Raw genomic sequence first — 12,217 nt, forward strand, 5'->3', positions numbered from 1 at the left:
ACCCCATGGGACATCCCCCCAGGTCTCAGACCCCCCCCACCACCACAAGATTTCCCCCACCCCCTAAACCCCTAAAGGATTTGTCCAGTCCCCAAACCTTTAAGCGGTTCTCCTGACCACACCCCTTTCCTGCCACTACAGGACTTCCTTCACCACCCCCCCCCATAGAGGACTCTTTCCCCACACCTCACCTCACTAGGCCCTATTCTCCCTCTCCAACCCCTGACCCTTGGCCCAACCCAGCCCAAGCCAGACTCCCTCACTCTGAGGACTGAGACCCTCTCCCCACCTGATACAATTTGACTCCACTCTGGAGTCAATCAGCCAACTGAGGTCCAACATCCTTTCCCTTAATGCCCCCAAGCCTGGCCCAACCTGACCTGACCAGAGGCCTGATCCACCCCCTTGAGGCCCAACATCAACCACCATCCCACCCTGCCCCCCACACACCCCCACAACCAGGACCATCCTGACCTGGCCCGATTGGAGGCCCAATTTCACAACTTCACACTTCACCCACTCTGAGGCCTAACACCTTTCCCACCACCACCCTCATTGCTGACCAAACACATCCTGACCCAATGCCAAACACCCTTCCCTCAGACACCACCTCATGCCCTACTCCCCCCCCCCCCATCCTCCCCCAACACCCTCCACCCAGCCCTACAAACACCCCGATCCAATCCAACTAGACCCGAGGTTGGACAACTTCTCCTCACATGCCTCCAAGCCCTTCCCCCAGCCACCTCAAGGCCTGATACCCTCTCACAATTACCCCAAGCCTGATCAAACCCAACCACATCTTAGACCCGAATCCCTCCCTCCGTCCCCAGCCCCAGTGTTGCTGTCACCATCATTCAACATTTTCTTTTGGCCAATACAAATTACAATGTCTCTCTGCTGGCCTCAAAGTGAGCCAGGATGTGTTCCAGATAAAACATATTGAAGGTGCAGCAGAGCGTAGCCATGGATAGTCAGGTCTATGGTGTTTATGAAAAGAATCACAATCTTCATTTACATGAGGTGTAGAGAGAATCAGAAAAGTGGGGACCAAGCTAAAGGCAGACAAATGAGTCGTGAAGAATGTCAGTTCCTTAGAGTAGTGGACAAATCTGACAGTCAGGCTGAGCTCTAAAAACATCACAGCTATCTCTGAAACAAGAAAGAGTTGAGATGTTTCCTTGGCTCGATCCAATATAGATTTGTCTCACACCTCACATCAGGGCACACGGCAAACTTGCGAGAGCTGATGGAAGAAGATGTTAAGTACCCGTAGTGTGATGATACTGTGCCTTTAAGAAATGTATTTGTGTCATGTTACTTGTGAAGGAGGTGTTCAGATTCTTTGCTTAAATGGTGCCAATTTGTTTAACATCCAGCCCACATGCTGAGCATGCAGGAAAATAATTGCTCCTAAATATTGGGGTGTTTGTTTTAATCTTAGTTAATGCAGTTTTGTTTTTTTTTGGGTTGTCCCTTGGGTTGTCAGGGTAGGGTTTAATTAGGTTGATTGACATGTATGTGTCATGTGCTATTAGGAGGAGCTAGGCTTACAGAGAGATAAGCAGGCAGTTGAATTTAATAGGAGCAGCAGCTTTTTTCTTTTTTTCTCTCATTCTGGAAACTGGTCTGGGACCTGCTAGAAGAATATATATTTCTCCCCAGAGGTCTGCAAAAGGCAAGAAGTGTTTTCTTCCTCTCTCTCTGTCTCTCTCTGGAGTTCTGCTGTGTGAAGACAGATTTATCGCTGGAGGGTGCTGTCTGAGATTCAGAAGACAGATGACTCTTTGTATCTCTCTCCAGAGAGATTAAAAGGCTGGAGGACTAGCAACTCACAGAAGCCTGAATATTTTGCTAACTGATTCTGGAGAGGAGTTTATGTCTACAGGGATATTACTTAAATTGGAACTAATAGAGATAGCTAACAGTTAAGAATTATACCTTGTCATGTTTAGGTATTTCAATTGGTAAAAGCTATGCTAATTCTTTTGTTATGATTAAACTGTATTGTCAAATAAAGTTTGTTTTAATACACACTTCCTAGTGGGTCAATAGAATCACACCCAGAGTAAAACGCCTTATGCTTGCACTAATGCCAAAATCAAAAACAATTGGGGTCTAGGTTAACTTTGTAATATACCTCGGAGTTTCTGATCTGGTCCCTAATAGTGCACATAAGCACATCAGAGGAATTTTAACAAGCTCAGAGATGTGGTATGCAGTGAGACGGCTCTGACTTACCATGACAGAAGGTGTAAGTAGATGCTTCTACAAAAGGACTGAATGTAGCCCTGGTTCCACCAAAAACACCAACAACAGCTCTGATACAAAATATGCCAACACTTGATGTATGGATGTGAGAAGTTTCATACATATTTCTACAGGTAGAAGTTCACAACAGTGAGTGATCATTGTCCACTGGACTAGAAACACAAGAAAAATTTACATTGAGCTCCAGCAAGACTCCAGGTGTTACACTTGAGATTTTAGAGATAGTGCTAGCAGATACCATTGCCACAGAAGAAATACAAGAGACCTGGGTATCAAGATCTGGAGAGGCATCTGAAAGACATTGAAAGAATGATGTCAACATACAGTGTATGTCAGAAGTACTGAAATACACAGGAGAGAGAGGAGATGAAGCACCATACAGACTATGGCATACTGTGGGAACCTAATTATTCACACAAAATCAAGAAAGCCATCTCATAGTTGTTGACTACTACTCAACGTTCTGTTCTATCCAAAAAGTGGAAAATTTGAAATAAAGGCAAATTGCTGTGGATGCTGGAATCTGAAACAAAAACAGAAAATGCTGGAAATCTCAGCAGGTCTGTGGAGAGAGAATAATGCTAACGTTTTGAGTCAGGATGCCCCTTTGTCATTTGAGAGCGACAATAATTTACCATTTATATAGATGATCTGGAGGAGGGAACCGAGTGTAGGGTGTCGAAATTTGCTGATGACACCAAGCTTGGGGGAAAGGCAAATTGTGCGGAGGGTGTGGAGAGTCTGCAGAAGGATCTAGATAGGCTGGGTGAATGGGCCAGGAAATGGCAAATGGAATTTAATGTTGGCAAGTGTGAGGTGGTCCACTTTGGTAGGAAGAATGGTAGGAAGGACTATTACTTACGTGGCGAAAAACTGCAGCAGGCGACGGTGCAGAGGGACCTCGGGGTCCTTGTGCATGAGTCGCAAAAACCCAGCCTGCAGGTGCAGCAGGTGGTCAGGAAGGCGAATGGGATGCTGGCCTTCATAGCGAGGGGGATTGAATATAAAAGTAGGGAGGTCTTGCTGCAGCTGTATAGGGCATTGGTGAGGCCGCAGCTGGAGTACTGTGTGCAGTTTTGGGCGCCGCACCTGCGCAAGGATATTTTGGCCTTGGAGGGAGTGCAGAGGAGGTTTACTAGGCTGATACCGGAGTTGAGGGGGTTGAGCTATGAGGAGAGGCTGAATAAACTAGGCTTGTACTCGTTAGAGTTTAGAAGAATGAGGGGAGATCTCATTGAGACGTATAAGATGATGAATGGGATGGATAGGATAGAGGTGGAAAGACTCTTCCCGCTCAAAAAAGACAGTAGGACTAGGGGGCACAGCCTCAAGATAAAGGGGGGGCAGTTCAGAACGGAGTTGAGGAGGAACTTCTTCACTCAAAGGGTGGTGAATCTCTGGAATTCTCTGCCCGTTGAAGTGGTGGAGGCTGCCTCGCTAAATATTTTTAAGAAGCGGGTTGATGGGTTTTTGATAAGAGAGGGGATTAAGGGTTATGGGGAGAGGGCGGGAAAGTGGAACTGAGCCACGACAGATCAGCCATGATCTTATTGAATGGCGGGGCAGGCTCGAAGGGCCAGATGGCCTACTCCTGCTCCTATTTCTTATGTTCTTAATAATCACCTCAACAGTATGAATTCTGCTCACTTGAGCCAAGGCTTCCTGGAAGAATTATGGGGCTGATTCTCCCAAAAAAATTCTAAGTGCCGTATTTGTGTAGAAACTGGTGAACATCACACTGGTTTTTTTCAGTGGGAATTTCAAAATGAACCTCCCACACTCTGTGCACTGCAGAGTGCACTGGCGTAAATCACACTGGACATCAGGGGGTGGGGCCTATTCCCACGGGAGAAGCCAGCAGCATAGCACTAATCTGTCAGCACCAAGCTCAACACATGTAGAGTGGCCATTACCTGCTGGCCTCCTGATTGCTGGCTAACTCGATCACTGGCCAGCCTCGCGACTCCCGCATTGCCGGCTGTGTGACTCTCCCACGCCTCAATCACTTGTCCCCCGACTATCTGCCCCCAACAGTGCCAACACACCCCCTCCCCACAGTGCTGACTCCCCGAGAGCCCCAACTCTCCATGCAGTGCTAATGTCTCTCCCGCAATCCTGCCCCCCCCCCCTCCGACCCACTTCAATCGCTATCCTCCCTCCTTCCCCAACCGATCCTATCTGCAGAATGGCAGTGTGGGGACCCTCCCACACCGATTGCCCCACCAGGTCCCGGCCCCTTCAGGCCCCTCCTCCTAAGCTCCCATATGCTCCATCCCCTTGGCATTACTCCATGCCCTATGGGCAGTGCCAAGGTGCCCCCAGGCACAGGCACTTTGTCTCTTTGGCAATGCCAGGGGCACAAGCTGGCACTGCCAAGGTGCCAATGCCCAGGAAGCATCCCTTCCCCGCTGTCTGACTCTCTGGGGGGGGGGCCCCAATTGCCCCTCCCTTTCACTCCAGCATGGTCGGGTCGCTAACTCCCCGAAGGTGAGAAGCTGCTCTAACCCCCGCTGGACTGAACTACTCCCAGCGGGGGAGGAGAAGCTGGTGGGGGGGGGGGAGAGGGGGGTGGGGGGCAGAGACTTCAGGCCTGCTAATCTTATTTATACTATATTAAAATTCCCCCTGCATACCTAATGGAGCTTCATGCCTATTTCCAGTATGGAGCTGATGATACCAGAAATCTGGCGCTGGGAGAGGCGCTTGAGGCCAGGCACCCAGCTTGGAACACTAATCCAGCATCGCTGAAATGTCCTGCCCCTGTGCTAATTTATTAACGCAAAGGGATGGAAGAGTCGCCCGCTATGTGTGACAATGAAACCTAAATCACCTCCAGAGTATGTAAGGAATTTGCTAAACAATATGGGTTCAACATCCATTGCTTCATCACCAAATTACCCAAGGGGATACAAGTTTACTCAAAGACATGTCCAGAAGGTCAAAAGGATCCTCACAAAATGCCGAGAGACAGAGAAGGAACCAAAGCTTGAATTATTGTCACCCTGATCTACACCTCTCAAGACTGGCATGAAATCGTAAATGGAAGAAATTGCAAGACAACTCTGCTAAGCAAGTAACTCCCTCCAAATAACCGAAAGGAAGTAAGGAAACAATTCACTGATGCATAGACAGGAAGAGGTCAACATTTCAACAAACATGTTAAATCCCTACCTAAGTTGTTGAAAGGACAAATTATCCAGGTATAAGTTCCAATCATGAAAACTTAGAGCCCAGCAAAAGTTGGCGGTGAAGCTGAGACACTAAGGTCATCATACATGATCAAGTCTGACAGCAATGAGCAAATGAGAAGGAACAGGATCCATATTTGTCTTACATCTGAACTGGACAAGCAGAAAAGATCATCAACAACACCCACAACAGCACTGAGCAGCAGGACAACATCACAGCATCAGCAACAAACAGTGAAACATCAACAACATTAGTATCTCCGACGCACGGTTCCTGCACCACCAGGAGCAACATGTACAACATCACTGTACAGCATGACAATTCATCACCAGGAGTCTGGGTACTAAATTTACAAGATGGAGGCAAATAATCTTACCATCTAAACAATACTGAATTAGACTACATTCACTGAATAAACTTGAGGCCTTTTACTGCATAAATGTAAATTGCTGTTGTTATTTATTCTGAATTCTTACTCATCACATTACCACTTTTCAAATGCTTGCCTGATAAATACACACAAAATAAACATTGAGGAGTAGTCCCTGTTAACACAATTGGTGAATGGTACAGTACTGAATCATATAATGGTCCCAGACCTGTTCAGGCAGCTGGAGTGAAGGGAAGGCTACGCTCAATATTTCAAAGATGGGGAGAGAAGAACATGTAGCTCAATGACCCCACCCCTGCCTCTACTGAATATAAACTTGGGGGAACAGCTGAGGGTTAAGTAGAGGGCAGAACTTTGTTGAGATGTCCGTTTGCATTCACTGGTTTAGGATCTTATGTGAAGAATGGTTATTTGAATAAAGTGGCAGAAACATTGGGGGTGAAATGCTAGTGCTGAGCATTGTTACACAAAATTTACAGCACAGAAGCAGGCTATCTGGTCCATGTCAGTGTTTATGTTCCACCCATGTTATTTTATTGAACCCCATCAGCAGAATCTTTTGTTTGATCATCCTTCATGTATTTATCCAACTTCCTCTGAAATGAATCTGTGCTCTCCACCTCAATATCTCTATAATATAGTTTCAGGTTTTAAACACTTCTTGGGTAAAGAAGCTGCCCCTTGGTTCTTGATTGAAAAACTGGGAACAAAAATTTAGGGCAAGATTCCCCAGGCCCCCCAGCTGTGTGTTTCCCATTGGCGGGAGGTGGGACGGTGTTTGCTAGCAGCAGGATTCTCTGGTCCTGCCACTGTCAATGGGCATTCCCACTGATGTCACCCCATGCCAGCGGAAAACCTGTGGGCAGAGCTGCACTGCCCGTGGAACCGGAGAATCCCACCAGCGTGAACGACTGGATAATTCCAGCCATACTTCTTTTGATTTACTCTTTCAGGGGATATGCACATCACCGACAAGGCCAGCAATTGCTGCCCATTCCTAATTATCCATGAACTGAATGGCTTGATACACCATTTCAGAGGGCAATTAAAAGACAACCACATTGCTTTTTTTAAAATAAAGTTTATTTATCGGTGTCACAAGTAGGCATACATTAACACTGCAATGAAATTACAATTAAAGTCTCCTAGTCGCCACACTCTGCTGCCTGTTTGGTCACACTGAGGAAGAATTTAGCATGGCCAATGCACCTAACCAGCATGTCTTTCGAAATGTGGGAGGAAACCGGAGTACCCGAAGGTAACCCACACAGACATGGGGAGAACATGCAGGCTCCACACAGACAGTGACCCGAGCTGGGAATAGAACCTGTATTGTAAGCAGTAGTGCTAACCACCAGCCACCAAGTTGCCCACTGTGGGTCTAAAGTCACATGTGGGTAAGGATGGCAGATTTCCTTTCCTAAAAGACATTAGTGAACCAGATGGGTTTTCATGGTTTTATGATTATTATTAATGAGACTGACATTTTTATGTTCCAGATTCATTAATTGAATTTAAATTCCACCAGCTACCAAAGTGGGATTTGAACCCATTTCCCCAGAGCATTAGCCTGAGCCCCTGGAATGCTCATCCGGTGACATAACCACAAAATAACCACCTCTCCAATGAAGTAGCAATTTCCTTGGCTATTCCAGCAGACTGCCATTGCAACTGCAAGTGGGGGGTCAGGTTGACCAGTTTAGAGCTAGGCTGTGTGCTCCAGTGACCACAAACCCTTGTCACTAAACCTTGAATCTACCCTCTGCAACCTGCAACAAAAGTGATCAGTCACAATGTAAATTTGCCCCATAATTTGGGACTCAATGACTGATTCATGGATTGGTCATTCCCGGCAATGGGTCATGAAGTACAGGTGAGGGAATTATCAACAGCATCATTATCACTGGGTCAAAGTCTTGGAACTCACTGCTCCTCAGCAAGAGAGTCTAATTGTGGAATCAGCCCTACAGTCCAGCTTCCTGTGTCAATCCATCAGGAGTTCTTCAGGAATTGGCCTCTTTGGTCTGTTCTGACATTCAGTTACAATGGATTAGCTCCATATAATGGTTTCTTAACGCTCTTACCTAACAAAAATCAATATCAAAACTGACTCAATGCCAACTCATGCCTTTCCCTGCCCATTTGCCCAGTATGAACTATGTAAAATCAATGAACCACACAACAATGGCATGTGTGGAACTACTGAGAGTAATAACACCCATTCCAAAATGTTATTTAACAAACATCCCTATAGAAATATCAGTCAATAGATGATTAAAGAAACAGAGGTTTTAAACACTTCATACCTCATAATCTTGCCCAAATAAACATCGAAACATCGACAAAAGAGATCACAAACAAAACAACTTATTATAAATTGTTAAAAATGTAAATCAAGTAGAGTCAATACTTCACTTATCAAAATGGAATCCATACTGAGCTAATGCTTCTATTTGTTTGGGCTCTCAGTCAATCATACATATTGAGAGTGATTCTCTCTCTTATATATCTTCAAGTTTTGTGGAGCCTCCAGATCGATTCTGGGTGCTGGGCAACCTCAAGCTCACATTAATGGACTCAGTGGAAATGGGTTTCTGCTTCCACTGTCACTAGCCAACTATTTCCTGACCAATTTTGGATAACAAATTGCAGGTTGGAAAGCCCTACAACAGAACCAGCCAGCATGCCTCCCAGTCACCATATCTGACTAATTTTCTGAGGTTTTATAATCATTTAACCTATTGAGTTTATCGTTCTCAATGAAGAGTGCATGAGACCATGCCATGAGCAGCAGCAGGCAGACTGAAAGATGAGGTGCCAACCTCATAAAGCTACAATACAGGGCTGCACACATGCTAAACAGTGGGAGCAGCATATAATAGACTGAGCTAAGCAATCCCCCAACCAATACAGCAGGCAAAGTTCTGCACTCCTTGTCAGATCTAATCACGGTGATAGACAATTACACATTTAACTCAAGGAGAAGGTTCCACAGTTTTCTCTATCCTCAAAGATGTGGAAATCTGACACAACAGTGCAAAAAGATAAGGCTGAAGCATTTGCAACAATCTTCAGCCAGAAGTGCTGAGTGGGTGATCCATCTTGACCTCCTCCTGAGATCCTCAGCATCTCAGATGCCAATCTGCAGCCAATTCAATTTCCTACATGTAGTATCAAGAAACTGCTGAAGGCACTGAGGCATTGCTCTCTAGAATTTGCCACTAGCCAAACTGTTCCAGTACATCTACAACACTGAAATCTACCCAACAATGTGGAAAATTGCCCAGGCATGTCTTTTCACCTAAAGAACAAATCCAACCTTGCCGATTACCATCCCATCAGTTTATTCTTGATCATCAATAAAGTAGTGCAGGATGTCATCAACAGTACAATGAAAGCAGCACTTGATTTAATTCGATTTGATCTGATTACATTTATTATTGTCATATGTACTAACATACAGTGAAAAATATTGTTTCTTGTGCGTATACAGAGCATACAATTCATAGAGAAGGAAACAAGAGAGTGCAGAATGTAGTGTTACAATCATAGCTAGGATGTAGCGAAAGATCAACTTAATGCAAGGTAAGTCCATTCAAAAGTCTGACAACAGCAGGGAAGAAGCTATTCTTGAATTGGTTGGTGAGTGACCTCAGAGTTTTGTATCTTTTTCCCGACAGAAGAAGATGGGAGAGAGAATGTTCGGAGTGTGTGGGGTCCTGAATTATGCTGGCTGCTTTGCTGAGGAAGCAGCAAGTGTAGAGAGCTTCAATGGATGGGAGGCTGGTTTGGAGGTGGATTGGGCTACATTCACAACCTTTTGTAGTTCCTTGTGGTCTTGGGCAGAGCAGGAGACATACCAAGCTGTGATACAACCAGAAAGACTGCTTTCTATGGTGCATCTGTAAAAGTTGGTGAGAGTCATAGCTGACATGCCAAATTTCTGTAGTCTTCTGAGAAAGTAAAGGCGTTGTTGGGCTTTCTTAACTCTGGTGTCAGCATGGGGGGACCAGGACAAGTTGTTGATGATCTGTACACCTAAAAATTTGAAGTTCTCAACCCTTTCTACTTAGTCCTCATTGATGTAGACAGGGGCATGTCCTTTACACTTCCTGAAGTCAATGACAATCTCCTTCGTTTTGTTGACATTGAGGGAAAGATTATTGTTGCCGTACCAGTTCACCAGATTCTCTGTCTTATTTCTCTACTCTATCTGATCATTGTTTGAAATCCAACCCACTACGGTGGTGTCGTCAGCAAATTTGAAAATCAAATTGGAGAGGAATTTGGCTACATAGTCATAGGTGTATAAGCAGTGTAGGAGGGGGCTGAGAACACAGCCTTGTGGGGCACTGATGCTGAGGATGGTCATGGATGAGGTGTTGTTGCCTATCCTTACTGATTATGGTCTGCGAAGTAGAAAGTTCAGGATCCACTCACAGAGGGAGGAGCTGAGGCCCAGGCCACGGAGTTTGGAGAAGAGTTTCGTGGGAATAATGGTGTTGAAGGCTGAGCTGTAGTCAATAAATAATCACTTACTCAGCAATAACCTGCTCATTAACATTCAGTTTGGGTTCTGCCAGGGTCACTCAACTCCTGACTTCATTATAGCCTTGCTTCAACCTTGAACCAAAGAGGTAAGCTAAAGAAGTATGTGAGAGTGACTAACCTTAGCATCAAGGCAGCTTATGACCAAGTGTGGAGCCCGAACAAAACTGGACTCAATGGGATTGGGGGAACACCCTCCACTGATTGGAGTCATACCTAGCACAAAGGAAATTGGCTGTGGTTGTTAGAGATCAATCATCTCAGCTCCAGGACAACACCGCAGGAATCCCTCAGAGTAGTGTCCTAGGCCCATTCATCTTCAGCTGTTTCATCAATGACCTTCCCTCCATCACAAGATTAGAGATGGGGATAAAAGCAAAATGCTGCAGATGCTGGAAACCTGAAATAAAAACAGAAATGCTGGGAAAACTCAGTAGGTCTGGCAGCATCTGTGGAGAGAGAAATGGAGTCCAAAATGACTCTTCTACAGAGTGGGCTCAGAATGTTAACTCTGTTGCTCTCTCTAAAGATGCTGCCAGACTTACTGAGTTTTCCCAGCATTTTATGTTTTTATGTCAGAAGGGGGTATGTTCACTGATGATTACTCATGTTCAGTATCATTCATCGGGTACTGAACTAATCCATGTCCATATGAAGGAAGACTTGAACAATATCCAAGATTGGGCTGACAAGTGGTAAGTAACATTCACACCATACAAGTGCTAGACAATAGAATCTTCAACAAGAGAGAATCTAACCATCACCCCTTGACATACAATGACATTGCCATCACTGATTCCCCCACTGTCAACATCCTGCGGGTTACCATTAGCCAGAAACTGAACTGGACTAGTCATATAAATACTGTGGCTATGAGATTAGGTCAGAGACTCGTAATTCTGCAGCCAGCGTGGATAGAGGATTGGTTGTCAAATAGGAGGCAGACAGTGGGGGTCAATGGGTGCTATTCGGATTGGCGGTTGGTGACTAGTGGAGTGCCCCAGGGATCGGTGCTGGGGCCTCAGCTATTTACCATTTATATAGATGATCTGGTGGAGGGAACCGAGTGTATGGTGTCGAAATTTGCTGATGATACCAAGATTGGGGGAACGGCAAATTGTGCGGAGGGTGTGGAGAGTCTGCAGAAGGATCTAGATAGGCTGGGCGAATGGGCCAGGAAATGGCAAATGGAATTTAATGTTGGCAAGTGCGAGGTGGTCCACTTTGGTAGGAATAATGGTAGGAAGGATTATTACTTACGTGGCAAAAAACTGCAGCAGGCGACGGTGCAGAGGGACCTCGGGGTCCTTGTGCATGAGTCGCAAAAACCCAGCCTGCAGGTGCAGCAGGTGGTCAGGAAGGCGAACGGGATGCTGGCCTTCATAGCGAGGGGGATTGAATATAAAAGTAGGGAGGTCTTGCTGCAGCTGTATAGGGCATTGGTGAGGCCGCAGCTGGAGTGCTGTGTGCAGTTTTGGGCGCCGTACTTAAGCAAGGATATTTTGGCCTTGGAGGGAGTGCAGAGGAGGTTTACTAGGCTGATGCCGGAGTTGAGGGGGTTGAGCTATGAGGAGAGGCTGAATAAACTAGGCTTGTACTCGTTAGAGTTTAGAAGAATGAGGGGAGATCTCATTGAGACATACAAGATGATGAATGGGATGGATAGGATAGAGGTGGAGAGACTCTTCCCGCTCAGAAAGGATAATAGGACTAGGGGGCACAGCCTCAAGATAAAGGGGGGGCAGTTTAGAACAGAGTTGAGGAGGAACTTCTTCACTCAAAGGGTGGTGAATCTCTGGAATTCTCTGCCCGTTGAAG

This window comes from Carcharhinus amblyrhynchos, chromosome 3 (assembly GCF_965287045.1).
Source record: "Carcharhinus amblyrhynchos chromosome 3, sCarAmb.v2.hapA, whole genome shotgun sequence".
NCBI classification, from domain to species: Eukaryota; Metazoa; Chordata; class Chondrichthyes; order Carcharhiniformes; family Carcharhinidae; genus Carcharhinus; species Carcharhinus amblyrhynchos.